Source organism: Desmodus rotundus, chromosome 6 (assembly GCF_022682495.2).
Source record: "Desmodus rotundus isolate HL8 chromosome 6, HLdesRot8A.1, whole genome shotgun sequence".
NCBI classification, from domain to species: Eukaryota; Metazoa; Chordata; class Mammalia; order Chiroptera; family Phyllostomidae; genus Desmodus; species Desmodus rotundus.
In genome coordinates, this window is record NC_071392.1 from 80860815 (window position 1) to 80879206 (window position 18392).

Consider the following 18392-nt stretch of genomic DNA (forward strand, 5'->3'; position numbering starts at 1 on the left):
CCTTGTGTCTGTCATCCGTGTCTGTCCCTGGCCCAAGAAGTGACAGGTACGAGTTCATTTTTCCCTTCAGAGTGATGTATATTGTTACTACCCTATAAAATCGGAGAAGAGTAACCAATAACCGGGACGTACACCACTAACTCCTCATTTACCCCAAGGCTGTATTTTTATTACTGTTTAAACCTGATGATGATGCTTTTGATAACTATGTACAGCACAGGTGTTTTGTTTTGTTTTTTAAATGTTATTGTTGTTCAAGTACAGTTCTCTGCCTTTTTCTCCACCCCCGCCTAAACAGGTGTATTTTTTGATCCTACTTTTGTTTTTATAATTTACAGCTTCCTGAACCCCAGGAGCTGTTTTTAAAGAGGATTAAGGTACTGCATGAAGAAGCTTCCATTTCTAATCAGCAAAATCCTTTGTTGCCATGGACTTAAAATGAAATATTATTACATGTTTCCCAAGAAGTTTAGGAGGACACAGAGGCTAAAATCAGAAAGATTAAAAGCAGCAGGAATGTGATATGTGGGGAAGAACTCAAAGAGTGACTCTCTTCCAGTTTTCTGTGGTTGAAAATAGAGCTGTGGCTGGCCCAGAGACTGAAGACGTAGAGGGTGGGATGGCCACTCTATTGGGACGTTGTCCTCTTTCTGGACGGCAGCATTGGTTAGTCACGTGTTACTAAGACAGCCTGAACCAGGAGACACCTTAACAACAGGCTGGACAAAGTGGAGAATTAATACAAAATCAAGCTGTATTCATGTGTTGTTGGCCCACTCCGGAGGCAGCCCTAACAAAATACCACAGACGAGGCAGCTTAAACAACAAGAAGTTATTTCTCACCATTCTGGAGACTCGAAGTCCAAGGTCAAGGCATCAGCAGGGTTGTTGTCTGGCGAGACTCTCCCCTTGGGTTGCTGATGGCCTTTCCTCCATGCCTGCGAGTAAGGGAAGTGAGAGAGAGGAGGCAAGCTCTCTGGTGTCTCTTATAAAAACACTGATCCCTTCACTAGGGTCCCACGCTCAGGATCTCATCTGAACCTACTTACCTCCCAATGGCCCTGTCTCCAAATACCATCACATTGTGGGTTAGGGCTTCAACATATGAAGTACGGGGGAGAGGCGGGAACACGCTTCAGCCTATAATTTAGTTTAGCGGCAAGATTAGAAGGAGAAATCTTAGTTTCAAGGAATTAATGGAGAGGGGAGAGGTCTTGTCAAGCGGTTTGGAGAAGATGGTTTGATCTCAAATCAAAGAGATTTGGAGAGTGTTCCAGCACAGAAGCAGTGAAACGCAGGAGGTGGGAGGCTGGATTAGGGAGCTGGCCTACCTTGGCTTGGGCCTCTCCTGCCACTTACCAGCTGGGTTAACGGGAATTACCTGTGCCTCAGGTGAATGGCAAACTTAGAGCCAAGTGTGGCTGCGTGGTCAAATAGTCAATGGAAGATGCCATATAACAAGAGTGAGGAGTCAGGGGAAGACTGGCTGAGCTAGGGGCTGGGGAGTCTGGGCTCAACTGGACACAGACACTGCATTCAATCTGTTGAGATATATGTTTTGATCCAGATATGTGAAGAAAATCTGGCAGTCACATTGGTACGTAGTTGAAAGTGAGAGAAGGAACATTTAGAGCCTTTCCAGGTGGTTGTGGGTATTTCCCTTTGATACTACATCCAACCTTGACAAGTGGTGCTTCCTTAAAGGTTGTTTGCCATATGGAATCTGAAGCCACATTAGTGAACATCTCCTGCTTTATTACACCAGAATCTGCAGGTCTGTCTTGCACTTGGAATGGATCTTTTCTACATGCATATGACGTCATGCATTGGTGATTTGGAAAATATTCATTCAAGGAGTCATGTAGATCTTCTAAACAGCTACACATTTCCTTATACAATGTAAAAAAAAAAAAAAGCACGTTCATCAATATCACCCCTGGTTTTATCAGAAAAAACTTGACAAATTGGGAAGTATCAAAGTCAGGCAGGTGAATCCCAGTTTTCTAGAATTCTAATTTCTGCCTGAAAGCTCAATTGTTATCCTTGGCAACAAAACACTGTCTCTTGTTTTCCTTGAAGTTGACAGGCTCCCTTTGTCCGTTTTTGAGAACATGTCTGCCAAGTCTGAATAAGCACATGTTCCCTCTCAGTTGTTCCAAACAGATGGGGTCCCGGGGAGAAAGCACCCAGTTCCTGTCACCACTCGGACACACAGGGCTTTTCCCAAGACAACACGGCATTCCCGCAGGCAGCAGGGAGGCTTTCTCTGCACTTGCCACCTGCCACCCAGAGTCTTAGTGACGTGGACTCAGGGGTGAGAGGTAATGAAATCAATAACACATTCATCAGGAACATTTAAAAGTTAAACTGGCATTTACAAATACCTGTTAGTACATGCTGGTAAAGAATACACCTTCTATTAGCAGAGTGTGGTGGCTTGCTTGGGGCTAAGGCAGCAGTTTTATCTACTACTGCTTTTGTATCATCAGTGCAAATTTCGACAGTGAGAGAAAAGAGTCCTTAATGTTACTAAGAGTGTAGTTTTGACCTTGCAGACTCTCTGAGAGAAACGCGGCCGCGCCGCATTGATGCCGGCCCTCTCTACGTGGTGGAGTCCAGGCTCCGGAAAAGCCTTGGGTTCCAGTGCCCCCAGACAGGGGCCCGGGGAAGGGCCGGCCTCTGCAGGGAGAGGTCCATGGCAGAGCCAGCTTGAGGTCAGAGGCAGGACTGCAAGCTGGAGTTTCACTGCAAAAAAAAGTCAAACTCACAAATATCAAAAGGCAAAACCAGAGGAAGTAGACTACGTGAATTTACATAAAACTAAAACAAAAACTGTTGACAAATGCACTTTGTAGAGAGAGGTATGAAAATATTGGCAGGAAGCAGGGAAAGATGGTTGTGAAATATCTCTATAATATTGCTACGAATATAATTTTTAGGGATGTTTTTAAGCAACCGAGTTTATATGATTTTTCTGGCAAAGCTCTCAAAGCTCATTATCCACATGCTCTTAGCTTTTCCCTGGTTGGGTTGAGGTCAGAGTAACTCTTCCTTTGGTTACTCGGGATCAGTGTAATGGTTATACCTGAGTTCTGTATTACCGATACACTCCTTTTCGAATTGTCTGTGTTACAGTGAAAAGCCAACAACGTTTTGGGCATCTTTTCTTGGAGAAGACCACACATAGCCAGCTGGAGCGCTGTCTGCGGGTGAGGCTTGCCTCTTGCTCGGTTTCCAAGAACATTGTTGTGCATAGTGAAGAAAGACTTCTTGCCTCCCAAGGAGTGGGGATGGATGGACCCTGGGATTTTAAAAATCTTTCACTACAGTCTCCTTCTGGCAGCTGGGAAACACAAATGACAGTCATTCTCTTTGTCTCCTAGATTGCCTTGTCATTGTGAGTAAGCTCCCATAGAGTCAGAACTGCATTTGTTTGAGAGAGTTATTTGTACTCAAATCCCGAGCTTGCATTCATGATGATTAAGGGCTTTAAGTAAGAAAGAAAAGACAAGATGTTGGCTTTTGGGGGTTGCAACTATGAGGGTCTGCTGCCTCTATCTAATGTGGAATGTTTGTATCCTTGCTGTTTTATGCAATGCCCCCTATGTGGTATATATGTTATGTATAGTGTATCTTCTGTTTTAATTTCCTTCTTGACTTTTTCTATTCATCACCTCAACCCACACAACATGCTCCTGCCTACACCCCCATCTTGGTGTTTTTTTTTTTTTCCTGGAAGTGAGGGCCTGTGTGTAGCTTGGAGAAGAAAGAAGGGCTGGCTCACTTCTGCTTGCTTTTCTCCCTTCTCAAGCCTTTAATCTTCTCATACTATTTTTTTTTAAGATTTTAATATTTATTTTTAGAGAGGGGAAGGGTGAGAGAAAGAGAGAGAAATATCAATGTATGGTTGCCTCTTGCACGCCCCCTACTGGGCACTTGGTATGTGCCCTGACTGGGAATTGAACCGGTGACCCTTTGATTTGCAGGCCATTACTCCATCCACTGAGCCACACCAGCCAGGGCTATTTTCTAGCCACGTTTTTTTCCTGATATGTTGAGCCCCCATCACTGTTTGCCCACTGCTTCCAGTGTTTGTGTCCGTATTGGTTAGTGGTTGTGATGCTTAGAGCCGGGTCAGAAAGTCATTGTGTTTAGGGCTTGATCACCTAATCGAATTCTTCTCACTTTTATAAGGGAATACTGGAGGACAAGATTGGCGAAGTGCTTTGCACAAGTTCAAAAGATAAATGGCAAATGAAGACGCCCCAGCGCAGGAGTGAGGAGCCAGGCTGGGGTGCGATATGGGTTGTCACCATATCGTTCCACGTCCGGGTGGCCACCCCCGCTTTAGCGAGAGTGAGGCTCAGAATGTCTAAGACGTCTTCCCATCCCCAAATTATGGAACACTGGTCAGCTTGACTGCAGATTCTACATTTTGTCTCCTGTTCCCTAGTTGTTCTGCCTGCCTGCCCTCCACCCCCTACCCAACAAGATCAAGGTCAAGTAGCAATAGGCCCCATCAGTTGTGGGTTTCCACTGCTAAGAGATGTGGTGAAAAATCCTATTTTAAAAGTGGCAAAACTCTATTCATTTAAGGCTTAGAAAACTGATTTTTGAAAAAATAACTTTTATGGAGACCTCACACATGACCTGAAAATTCATTAAAAATCTGTCATCAATATCACCCCACTTAGCTAGGTTCATGTTACAGGAGAAAAATGTTAAGTATGAAATTTATGCAACAGTATTTTAATCAAGTCAGATACCTCCTCCTTGGCTGCTTAACACGGGAGTTAAAAATCTGCATTTAAATTGTGGCTTTAAAATATAAATCCTAAGGACCCAAGAGGCCCTTCCCCAGAGGAACGGTATACAGAGAGTATGAACTTTCTACTTATCTTTGATTCTGCCAGCTCTCAGAAAGTTCAGGGATGCACCGGGAGGAGGAACAGCTTTAGGAAATAACAAGAAAATGCTTAGGGATTTGGTATAGAACTTCATTTAATGATAAGATGTTGCCAGTCATTTCTAAGGGCTGAATCTACATGATCTGATGTGAATTATGGTGTGGGACTGCTAATAGGCAATTTATCCAACAGCTGTAGGAAGGGTTATTGCTTTCTGTCAACAGTCACACGTATTTGTTTTGTGGTGACGCCGGGCAGCTGTTGGAGGGGCTTTGGGGTCCCTTAAGTGATGTGCACACAGGCCTCTCCGACTGTCAGGCTTTGCATAAGCTTTGCAGGCAGCAGCAGCGTCTGGCATGATTATCATTCAAAAGGAAAGGAAACTGCAGTTTAGGAATAGCTTTGGCTGTAAAAAAAAATGTGGGTCTGTATGAGCGTCAGAGACAAAATTGTACTTGTCACTCCATAAACTTTTCTCCAAAGTGTGTGCCTATTCTCAAGCTTTCCGTGTGTACAACCTATAAACCACGATCAGGTTAGTTTTCTTTAAGGCAGCTCTAAAGTTGCCTTATTAGCTGCACAGATATATTCGCTGTCTTCACAGTGACGCGGAATCACAACACATTCTCAGCCTGGCAGTCTTCTCCAACATGGACCCCTCCTACCTGTCCATCCTGACCCCCTTCTCTAGGTGACCAACACTTGTCTGAACCAAACAACGACTCTTTTGCTTCTGTGTCCCCAGTTTTCAAAAGAGAAACTTTCAAAGTCACTGGCAAATGTTGACATAATTTCTGGGGCCATCAGGTTCTTGGGGAAGCTGGGGAGCTGGACGATTCATCAGAAGGGATCTGAGCTTCTCACTTATTGCTTAATTGCTACCGTCTTGTTCATTTCACCAGCATTCATCAGAAGGGATCTGAGCTTCTCACTTATTGCTTAATTGCTACCATCTTGTTCATTTCACCAGCATCCTTTCCTAAGCTTTGTTTTGCCTACTATGGTATATTTTGGTTCGTCATCTTCTTCTTCTTTTTTTTTTTTAATTTCATGGGGCTCCAGCTACAGAAACTTTTTTCTGCACTTATTCCTACAGATTTTGCTTTGGAAATAAGTGTTGGGGTTTTATCTTGCTGCACAATTGTCCCTTGGAATCCAGGGTTCATTGAATTAATTTATTTAACTATGTATTGGTTTAAACAACAAACATTTATTTCTCCCAATTCTGAAGGCTGGGAAGTCCAAGGTCAAGGTGCAGGGTTCACATTATTTAGAGGTTATTATACCTCTTTAGGGATAATAGCCATTCTTTACCTTGTTGCTTCAGTTCGAGCATCTCTCCCTCCCCTGTCCTTGCTGTCATCTCCTGCTAGAACTAATAAGTCCTTTGAAGCTGACCTGGTTACAGTGTCTTGATTAATTCCAAGCTATAGTCCTGCCTTGCTGTAACTGCAGCATGCCAAAGCAAAAATCTTAATGATTTACACCAAAATCAGATGCTGGAAAATTGCTTTCGACAATGCTATTGAAGATGGTTTCTCAGGGGCTATGTTTGCGGTAAGCAGTACTTAAATGTCGCAGAGCTGTGTCACCTTGGTTTAGGAGAGTCAGGAAATTGACGAGTGGACAAGTTGGCTGAACATCAGAAGGGAGTGAGGTTATATATATTTTGTTCTGTGATGTTGTGTGTATGTGTGTGTGTGTGCGGTGCCTACATCCTTTTTAATGTGTCAGTTTGGATTAGGTTTTGCTGCATGTCACGTTACAATCTGATATGAAAGAGTGTTGAGCAACATCGACAGTATTTCTTTCTCCTGTACAAAAAGATGAGAAGTGGGAAGTGCAGGCGCTCCCTGAAGTTCTCAGGGAGCAAGTCTTCTTGGTCCCATCAATCTTAGATGGTGTTTTCTCCCTCACGGCCCAAGGTGGCTTCTAAGGCTTCAGTCTATACAAACTTGTGTCAGGTACGTTGTCGGGAAAGATGCAATGGGTGTGCGCTGTTGTTTACAGAGCCTGGACAGAGGTCACAGAACCCCTCAGGGGACATTCCATCAGCCAGAGGTCACAGGACCTTTCAGATGCCATTCCATTGGCTAAAACACATTCTATGGCTACACCTAGCTTCTAGAAAGGATGGGGATATAATCTCTTGGTGAGGCAGCAAGAGGACCAGCTGAATTGAGTTGTTACTAAGGAAGAAGGGCTTCATGAATGTTCGGAAATAACCTAACAGTTTCTTTCACCCCAGTTGCTGCTTCCCATTACCCCTTGGCTCCAACTCACCTTCTTAGCCAACTGGTCTCCTGAACGTGTTTTGCATTTTCCTATGTTTCCTTTGCTCCTGTGGGTTTTTCTCTGCTTGAAAGGAATGTCCTTCATTGCGTCTAGCTGGTGACAATGACTTTGCCCATCTTTCTCAGAGTGCTGCTCTGATAGAAAACTCTCCCGTCTTGGGATTCCTGTAACACATTTTCTCCACCATTTAAATAACATGGATCACACCTTACCTTATATGGCAGTCATTTGAATATGCTAATATACGTGATTTATGGCTGTATGTCTATGATAGTCTATATATTGAGCTCTAGAGTTGTTGAGGGCCTGTTGCAGGCAGGATTGCATCCATGGTTATATAAGACTTTGGTGTGATCATATTTACTCACTCAGAAAAATATCTATGGCAACTCGCGTCAGGATGCTGTGGTGGGCAGGCACAACACATCTTGTAGGGGAGACAGGCCTACACGCTTAGGAAATCCCTTGATCTTCTTGGAGAATCATTGTTTTAAATACAACGTAGTACCTTAATTCATGGGAAGGCTTCAGCTTCGTGATCCTGTGCCAAGTTGTATATAGCAAAAAAGTAGATAGTGTTCTACTCACGAAGAAGGTAGAAACCAAGAGGCTTTAGGTTGGCAAGATAATTATTTGATATCTATCAGATATTTTCTCGGAAACACTTTGACTTTAGTCATTTTTAGTTCTGGAAAAACTCATTGATTACTAATTTAGTGGAAAGTCAACCTTGTGCACTTAGGTCTCCTTACGTTTGCTCATTAGAGTCTGTTGATAAATTAGACTTAAAAGTTGTGTTTTGCCACTAATTGAACATTTCAGCAGGTTTTGAAACTAATGAACCACATTTTTTTCTTTTAGAACTTATTTACAAAGAGCCCCGTCCATAGAATAAGAGCTTGTTTTCCTCCCTTGCATTTCCTCCCTAAGGAAACCATGTAATTTAGTGAGTGTTTGTAATGGTTACTGGTCGATCAGAAACAGGAGGCAGAGGGTAGACTCAAGTGCGGCCACACATCTGCTTGCCTGGTTTGTATTAAAAGCATCCTTTAAAAAGCTATTTTATTGATGTGTTCACTTGATCATCTCCCAGGGACAGGTCAGAACTGAAGGCCTGGGTTAATCACATTGAGTAGGATTATTAAGCAAGGTTTGTGTGTCTTTGTGCTTTAGGATCCTTAGAGAGACTTGGGGTAAAATATTTGGGAGATTTTTTCCATTACCAAAAGCTGAATATTTGGGAACTGGCTTACATAAATGTTTTCTTTTCTTGAATTTGGCCCTATAAATGATACATGATTTTTTTTTTTTCCCTGTCTGTTTGTGAGGATCCTGCTGTTTTGGTGCCAAATTAAGTGAAAGAGAAGAGATGAGAGAAATGTACTTCCTTTTCTGTACAGCCTATAGAACTCACCTTTAGCAATGGAGAATGCTCTTGGGACACTTTTTATTTTTTATTTTTGCAGGATAGACTTCGGGTTATGCCTGAATTCTTTCTCTTGGTCTTCTGATGATGACTAGCCCACAGTTAATGAGCCAGGTAGCTATGATTGCTGTTCAGTGTCTGTTCACAGAACACAGGGAAGCAAAATTTGTCTGATATTCTTGAGTTCATTATATATCATGCCAAAAACCAAGCTTATGTATCTACTGGCAGGGTCATTTACACACACACACACACACACACACACAACCAAACCCAGGCATGGGTCCAAAATATACATCAAAAACCTTTGAGAATATGAGTTGAGGGAAGAGTAGTTTTCCTACAGATCCCTGTGAAGGCCATTCACGAATCCTGTTGATGCTGGTGGTTTATGACTGTCTGACCTTGGGACTGGAGGAGGTCAGGTAGGGCTGGAACTAGCAATAGAAGAGAGTCAGAGGTCATGGTCACAGAGAGTGTGAGGAAAGGAGGGCGAAGGCCAAGATACACTATCATAATAACTGCATCCCTTCTTGTGTGCTAGGAATCTGTTCTCCTCCACTTTCAACTGGGGAATCAGAGATTCAGATGTTTAAGTGACTTTCCCTGAATCAGACATCTAGTTGTGGTGGAGCTGTGACCAGAACACAGGTCTCCAGCCACCCACCTCGCCAACCCCTTTCCCACCAATACTGTTGTCTCTAGACTCTCTGTCTTTGGGTGGCACATTGCTCAAGGCTGTAGTGAAAAGTTGTTCAACAGGAAACAAAGAGCCTCATCATTCAGTAACTATCTACTGAGGGACAACTACGTGCCAGGCTCTGCTCTAGGCAACGATGCTTTTAGAGTGATGTATTCATGCTCTTCATTTCCCCCTGTGACTTTTCTTTCTTCTGATGTTTAATCAGCACCTCTCTGAGACTCGTTTTCACTGTTACATCAGTTTCCTATTAGTTCTTGAAGGACTGTGGTGGTAGGGGCCCTGACAGTTTCAGGGGAGGGGTGTCTGATGTCTGTTGTAAATGATCACTCATAATTTTGTAGTAAAAATGTCCAAAATGCCCACATAGGTTTGTTTTTTAGAAAATCAAAGTGTTTTAGAAAATCAAATGGGCATAATAGAGTTTCACAGAAGAAGGAAAACCAATACATCTTGGTTGTATTTAGTTGCAAAAGCTGTCTCCTGAATAAGGATTTGCATTTGGAGGTCTCAATAAATTTGAAAAAGGCAAAGGGGTTGGGAGTGAGCTTGGAACAAAATATCTTTTATATCATGAAAAGCAGATAGACAATTACTTCCCCCCATCAAATAAATATTATGCTATTTATTTTTCTAGGACTTTTACTCTATTCCAACTGGAATATTATGTTAAAATTTTGCAAATAACCGAAGGTAAGCACTCTTTATTTCTATCTGGTACAGAGGAAAATGCTACTTCAACTACTACTTCAACTGGATGAGGCATATAAATATTGCTTTGATAGAGTTATGACAGCAGTTTATTTTGTGTAGAAATAAGTCATTTCCATAGCTCGGAGTTTGAAATTAGAATTACCTTTTTGAAGACTTTTCCTATAGATGAGACAATTAGCTACCATTTTGATGTCACAGTTCATGAACATTCTTTGATGTTCCTCTTCAGAAAAACACTACATCCCTGGCTGGTGTGGCTCAGTGGAGTGAGTACTGGACTGTGAACCAAAGGGTCACTGGTTCGATTCCCAGTCAGGGCACATGCCTGGATTGTGGGCCAGGTCCCCAGTAAGGGGCACACGAGGGGCAACCACACATTGATGCCTCTCTCTCTCTTTCTCTCTCCCTTCCCCTCTCTAAAAATAAATAAAATCTTTAAAAAATAAATAAAATTAAAAAGAAGAGAGACACTACAGGTAATAGCATAACTTGTTAATTGTACATAGATTTAGCCTTCACAGAAGAACAGTTAGGATGCAGGCTTAGTTGTTTCCTTGCTAGAAATTGCATTAACCAACGCAGAATGGGGGGGAATGGGTTTCTGCAAAGAGAGATTGCATCCTGCTCACGTATCCAGCATCTTTCACAGGGAAGACAATCATGTAGAGAACGGGAGTTTGGTGTGGCTCACTGTAATTTATTCACTTATTTCTTTTATATCTGATACATTTATATTTAATTGACTTTTAAAGCTCTACTAATATTTCCCAGTCTGTTTTCATGATGTCCCCCAAGATAAGGAAGGTTATTTTGTTAAGGGTAGACATGCTATGTAGAATAATGCCCACACCAGCCCCCAGAACCTGTGAGTATGTTACCCTACTTGGCAAACAGGGTATTTCATATGCCATTAAGTTAATGGCCTTGAGGTGGGAAGATTACTTGGGGTTATTGGGGGCAATCTAATTATGTAGGTATTTTAAAAGAACCTTTCTAGACTGTGACCAGAAAGAGGTGTGGTGATGGAAGAAGGGACAGAAAGATGCTATGTCGTTGACCTTGAAGATGGAGGACATGGGCCACGAACCAAAAATGCGGGCAGGGGTTAGAGCTGGAAAAGGCAAGGAGATGGATTGTAGTACAGGAGAGTCTGGAAGGGAACGCCGCAGTCCCGCCCACACCTTGATCAGCCTGATGAGACCGTGTCAGACCCCTGACCTCCAGAACTGGGAGATGACACGTGTGTGTTGTTTTAAGTTACTAAATTTGTGGTCATTGGTTACAGCAGCAATAGGAAACCAAATAATAACAGTTCGAAGTGATAAGGGAAAATGAAGCCCTGAAGCTAGGGCGACCCTTCAGAGTTGCCCCAAGTTTGCGGTGAGGAGCTGGTCCTTCAACCCTTTGTGTGGAGAGTTATAGGATTCGAACCGTCTGGGAATGTGGTTCCTAGATCTAGCAAATGGAAATACATGGTGCCTAGTGGCCTTTGAACTTTAGACTAACAATGAGTAGAGTTTTAGTACACGTGTATCCCACGCAATATTGGGGGCATGCCTACACTAGAAATGATCTGTTGTGGATCGGAAATTCGAATTTCACTGCGTGTCCTCTATCTCATCTGGCAGTGCTACCAGGGAAGGGAGCAGAGCATTCAGAGAAGGAAAGAACGTTTGCTGGGGAACCTGGAAAGGTCTCTGAAAGAAAATGGTATGAGAGCAGGTCCCTGATGGCAGCTAGATTTGGATGTGCAGAGATGGACAGCCCTGGAGAGCACTCCAAGGGTACGTGGAAGTCGCTGGGCATTTGGGCCAGGCATGAATTGCCTCAGGACAGGTGATTTCTAAAGAGGTTGGCAGGTGAGAGAGGAGGTGTGCAGCAGTCCCAGCAGTTGGAGGCATAAGTCCTCCAGTCCTGCAGGGGGACCTGTTTGCACACGACAGCATCCATCACAGACACGTATCACTTCCCAGTTTGCATCACCATTAGTTGCCAGTGTGGGAGTCCCACAGATGGGTATGGCTTTTATGAAACAAATAACAGTATTTGGTGGGGATAAAACGGGGAGGTTTTGTGGTGCTTCTCTCTCATTTAAAAAATGATCCCACTTCCGTATCACCTAGATGAATGACATCCCCTCCCTCCATAACCTAAAGAAGGAAAAAGATGTCCTTCTAGGTGCCAAGTATATAGCCTTATTGTCTGGAACCAGGACGAACTTGACAACTGACTCTGGTATGTAATAGTTTCAGAAAGCATAGCTACTGAACAACTGTTATCATACTTAAGTTCTCATATTTGTAAATGTCTTTTGATATTTAAGTCCCTTATGGGAAACCTCCCCATCTAGCAAATAAACTTATATGCTTATTCAAGAATATACTTTACAATTACAATGCACTAAAAGGTTGTACTACTTTATGGGAGTCTTACTAAGATGTTGTATCTTTTTAGAATAACGTTTGGGTATCCCGCTTTATATTTTTTCTAGGCTAAAATCTTTTTATTTATTTATTTTTAGAGAGAGGGGAATGGATGGAGAAAGAGAGGGAGAGAAACATCACTGTGTGGTTGACTCTTGCATGCCCCCTACTGGGCACCTGGTCTGCAACCCAGGCATGTGCCCTGACTGGGAATCGAACCGGTGACCCTTTGATTTGCAGGCCATTACTCAATCCACTGAGCCATACCAGCCAGGGCTCTGGGCTAAAATCTTAATGACTATTAAGCTATAGCATAAACATTTGGAGCCATCATCATCCAATTGTCTTTATGTTAACATGAACACCTAATTTTTTTCTGAGAAAAATCTTGGCTCTGGCTGGAGGTTATCCCTTGGCCTGTCTCTGCAGGTATCAACTTATGTTCAGGCACATGCCATTTTTTAAGACCACTTGTTCTAATTTCTAACCCAGGTTAGCTGACACAAGCCCTACAGCCGTCACCTTCAGAGGAGAACATAGAATACTTGTTCTTGAACTGCTGTCAGGAAATGTAATCCCAACTTGTAGCTTCATTATAATGATCAAATCTATATTTATAAAGGGTTATCCAAAAGTAAGCAGGTTATTGATTTCTTTGGATGTTGTGAAATTCATATCTTGAGTCCTCCTGAAAGCTAATGCTTCTACCACATTGTTTTGACTTTCATAGAATTGCCTTTAGTAAATTGTTTTAATTTTCTCCTCTGGTTACCTTGAAGAATCTTAGACAAGAGAGATCTGTGAATTCTGCTAATAATATGTTGACAATAATGATAAGCAATGATTATTTATTATATGATGACAATTCATGAATTCATTCATTCCATAAATATATATTGAGCCATTTCTACGTGCCAGATATCCTGTTAAATTCTGGAAATGCTGATGAATGAAAGAGACAAAACCTCTGCCTTCACTGAACTTATATTTAAGTTAGTGAGGGTAAGACATTTAAAAAAAGGTAAGATGTAAGTTGATGATGAGTGCTGGGGGAACGATACCAGCTAGGATGCGGGTGGGGAGTTGGGCCTTTAAACAGGCGGCCGTTGAAGGCTTCCCCAACGATGCCCCATATAACACACACATTTGGCATCAGGGTGCTGCTCCTTGTTTACTCCTGCGAAGACGTCGTTCATTATATTACACAGTGACCTCTTTATGAGGACCCGTGGGAGAACTTTCCCTTTGGTGGTAGAACTAGCGATAGTTGGGTTTCTCCTGAGTAACTGGTTTCTTTTTATCTCGGAGCGACCAGAATCATGTAACAGATCATGTTTACCTCTTTATTTAGGCTACAAGGAAACTTAAAACTTTGGCGTGAACAGGGAGTACTGACCTTACTCTTGGCTTTGTCTTACGTTTTCTACTTCGTTTCAGCCTTTGTTCCAATGAACTCACCTACTTATTTTAAATGTTACTTTCTGTCATTGTATTTATTTTGGTAAGCTTCCTTAAATATTTTTTTTAACAAAGTGAGGCATGAATAAAAATAAATACCCAAATGCTTGCATGTCCACACCCACATACACATACATAAATAAACAAATCATCATGTGAAGATGTTGTAAATCTTTATTTCACTTGTATCTTGGGCCTGGAGTTCTTATTTGAAAAAGCTTTTCGTGCTTCATAGGACCTTGCTCATACAGGCACTCAATACATTTTCATGGAATAACGGTTTTCATAGCAGTTACAGTTTAAATCAGAAAGATATCCAGGACTATTTTAAGAGTTTTTCTATTTGAGTATCAATGCATTTTTTGGTTTAGTTTCCTAAATAATGATATTCAAAATATCATATACTTTTGACTATAAATGTGTGGGGCAAACCGTGAGTGATAGGTAATTATGACTCTTTGAAACCACCGTCGAAAAGTTTGCAGTCAGTGGGTTTGGGTCCTGCTGTGATGGCGAAACCCTTTGAAAACTCTCATTCTCTCTCCAGGCAAACCCAGCCTCACCAAAACCTGAGTGCGGTTTGAGAGGAGTCATGGGAACTCCTAATGAAGCCCATCCGTCCGCCATCCCGGGTTATGAATGCTCATCACGTATTTTTCTTTTTAAGTAAGACTACATGTTTTTACTTCCAGCACCAAGGGAGAGCTATTTTTCCCATTTGGACACATTTATCTTTGATCCTTGTATTTTCATTTTTTAAAAATGTGTTGAGCTTACATGATGGATATAATTTTATATCTTGTTTTTTATTTGCTTAACAATATATAATATGTAGTTCTTGATGGAATGAAAAACTTTTTGTACATATTATTTTTAATAGTAAATATATATATATATATATATATACACACCAAAATGTTATACAACCATTATAAATTATATTTAAAATAAATGTGCTTAATCATTTTTCTAATGTGAATTTAAGGTATTCTCTCTTTCATCTTATTTGCTATCAAATTGCTGTGAACATCTTGGAACAAAATCTTGTTTGATATATCAAAAGATTTCCTAAGAATTTCAAGATGGAGAGGTACTAGGGGCAAATGTGTATCGTAACTAAAACAAACGATGTATATGTCCAAATTGTTTTTCAGAATCACTCTTCCAATTACACTGGACCAGAAGCACATGCAAGCATCTAACAAAGTAGCGATCAAAGTAGCGATTTTATCTGTCTTGCCAGAATTGAGTAGAACCATTAAAAACAGAATTAATGAGACAAGCCAAAACCCTACTCTAATTTCCTAGGTAAAAAATGCTGCAGTTTTTACTGTAATTTGCATTTCTTTGATTAAAACTAATCAAAGTTCTAAAACTAATAAACTAATGAAGTTTATTTTCTAAAAAATGGTTTTAGGACTTTGCCTTTTCTCTTTAATGAGTGATCATGTGTTTGGTTTACTAATATACCGAGGGGTGTTTTCCTTATTTATTGTTAAAGTGCGTTTTATAAAACAAATTCTTAGTAAAGTTTAGTTCTTTTTCTTGTAAGGGCTACCTTTTAAAAGTTTATTCCTAGGTATTACTTTTTTTCTTCTTCTTGCTTCTGTTGCTGTGATACAAAAGGAAATTTTCTTTGATTAAATTTTTTAACTGGTTATTACTGCCACACATGAAGATGAGAGTTTTTTTACATGTTTAGGTTCCAATAGATTTTCACATGTTTTATGTTCCAATAAATCTCAATTGATTCCCTTTGAATTTTTAGGTATAGTACCATTTCTTGTTGGTAATATGAAGGAGAGATTCCTCTTTTCTAAGCCTTATGGCTCTGCTATTCAATGCCTCATACTGGTTAAAACCTTCAGAACTTTAAATAATGTTGATGATATGGGGTAGCGTTTACTTTGCTTCTTATTTTAATGGTGACATTTCTAATATTTCATTGTTAAGTATACTAGGGATAGTATGCTAGTGAAATTATTAGGGGTGAGCTTGGAATTTTTTAAATGCCTATCCTGCTTATATCATCATAACTTTATGGCTTATTCCTTATTGTTTTATTGGTTTGATGTTTTTTATTTCTTAATATTGAATCATTTTTGAATTTGGGGATACATTTTATTTGATTATAGTGAATTATTCTTTTAAAGTTAAACTAAATTGAATTTGCTAATATTTCATTTAGAATTAGCATACTAAAATGAAACTAGTATAGTTTTCTGTTTAAAACTTATTTGTCAGGTTTTGGGATCAGAGTTGGTTATGCTAGATTCACAAAATGAATTGGGTCACTTATGATCTTTTTCTAGGGCCTGAAAAGAAATTCTGTAGCCTGGGGAATTATCTGTTCCTTTCAAGTATTTGGCTATGTGGCTATAAAATACTTTAATTTAGACCAGTTATGGAAAATGATTATTTGATAACTTTCAATTTCTTCTGTGGTTATTGACCTCTTTAGGCTAATATTTTTAGAATCAGTTTTGGAAGATTACATTTCTCTTACCTCCATTTTTTTCCTCATACCTAGGATACTCTACTATTTAATGTATTAGGTTCATGTCTGATAGGATGTTATTGTGAGTTACACTTTAATTAATGTAAAATGATCTATAGTCCTATTGAATGACTTTTTGCCTTGACATCTTTCTGCTTTGGTAATTACATCGCTTCACCTGATCACTTGTATCTTTTATCCTTTCCTCTCTCTCCCTTTCTTCCTAGTTTCTTCCCCTTTCCTTCTCTTACCTTTTGGTATTTTTCTGATATGGCAGTAACTGGCTTACTGAAATCTGTGAAGTGGTCGGGACACAATTAAGAAGAGCTTTATTTCTCTGTTTTCTGCCACCAAGGGGATGATGACATCTTGGGCCAAAGTGCCCATCCCACTCTAAGGTAAAACTCGAGCCTGTCATCCATTCGCAGTTCCACCCTCCCCCGCCCCCCACTACCCTGAGTGCAGGACACTAATGGACAGACAAGGTCTATTTCCTTCTCCTGCTAATTCTCCCTTGTCTCCCTTCCTTTTGTGGCTCTTCTGGGGGTGGGGCAGGGGGCGGTGGCGGAGGTGTGTTGGGGGTGTGTATGTAGGAGAAACAATAAGAGAAAAATGCAAAATCTGAAAAAAGTTTTGTTTTGTTTTCAGTATAATTGACCTTGTGTTGTAGTCATCTGTTGGCTAACGCCATCTTGCCTTAGACACTTCCTGTGTGGCAGGATGCTGTGTTAGTCAAGGCTCTCCAGGTTAAACAGAACCATGTGTGTGTGTGTGTGTGTGTGTGTGTGTGTACACAGAGAGAGAGCACATATGTGAGAGGAATTGATTTTGAAGAATTGACTCACATGACAGTGGAGGCCGGCAAGTCCAAAATCTGCTGGGTAGACCAGCAGGCCGGGACCCAGGGAAGAGCCGATGTGGCAGTGTGAGGGCCAAGGCCGTCTGCTGGCAGATTCCTTCTTCCTCGGGGAGGTCAGTCTTTTCCCACAAGGCCGTCCGTCACCTGATTGAATGAGGCCCACCTATATTACAGAGGACAATCTGCCTTACTCAAAGTCTACTGATTTCAATGCTCATCTAAAAGTATGTTTGCAGAAACATCTAGAATAGTGTTTGTTGACCAAACATGCAGTCAGAGCCTGCACTTGCGCCGTGTTGGGAACTGAGGTCTGCGTTTCTCAGTACAAGGGAGAGAAAGGTGAGGTGCGGGGTGGAGGGAGCGTGGAGGTCCTGAGCCTGGTCACACGGTAGTCCCTGGGCGCTGCGTGTGCCTGTGCGCAGGGGTGGGGGGCGTCCCCTGCCAGTTTCTGGGCACTGTAGCTATTGTATGCCGACGTTGGGACAGACTGTAAGAGTGAGCAAACTTTTCCCCTAATTTACCGGACACTGTCCTAGGGCTCCTAGCTCAGAGATCTAAACTTGTCTTAGTCAAGAACAATTTTTTAAAAAACAAATTCCCATTGATTCTGCAACCCCTGCGAATGGCTCTGGCTTTGGTCCCGTTTTCTTTAACGGCTGGCCATTCCTTTCTTGCCAGAGCTGAGGGCAGAGGGAGGATAGCATAATTACTTAGAAGAAGGCCAGGTTAGCATCTGCGGTGCGGACTAAAACTGGAAACAAAGGGAAAGCCTGGTGTCCCAATAGGAAAGTGGGGCGGCGTCCAGGCCGAGCGGCAGGCCCCCCGATTCAGCGCTGGTGTGGAGAGCTCTGACCCGAGCTGACGGCACAGGCAAGAGCCCCAGGGTGACAGTGACGGCCCGTGTTGTCATGGGCACCGAATAAAATGTGCCTGTGGAAAGGATGTGGGGATGTGAGACAGACCCTAGAGGCTGTTACTAATGCCATCGTCGTTGTTGAAGAGCAATCGCCCAATCGATTTTCCTTGTTTAGGAGAAAACGGGAGGAATTTTAGGAAACCTGCCAGTTATGCGGATGAAGTTGGGCAGGGTCCAAGCAGCCCTTACAATTGCCG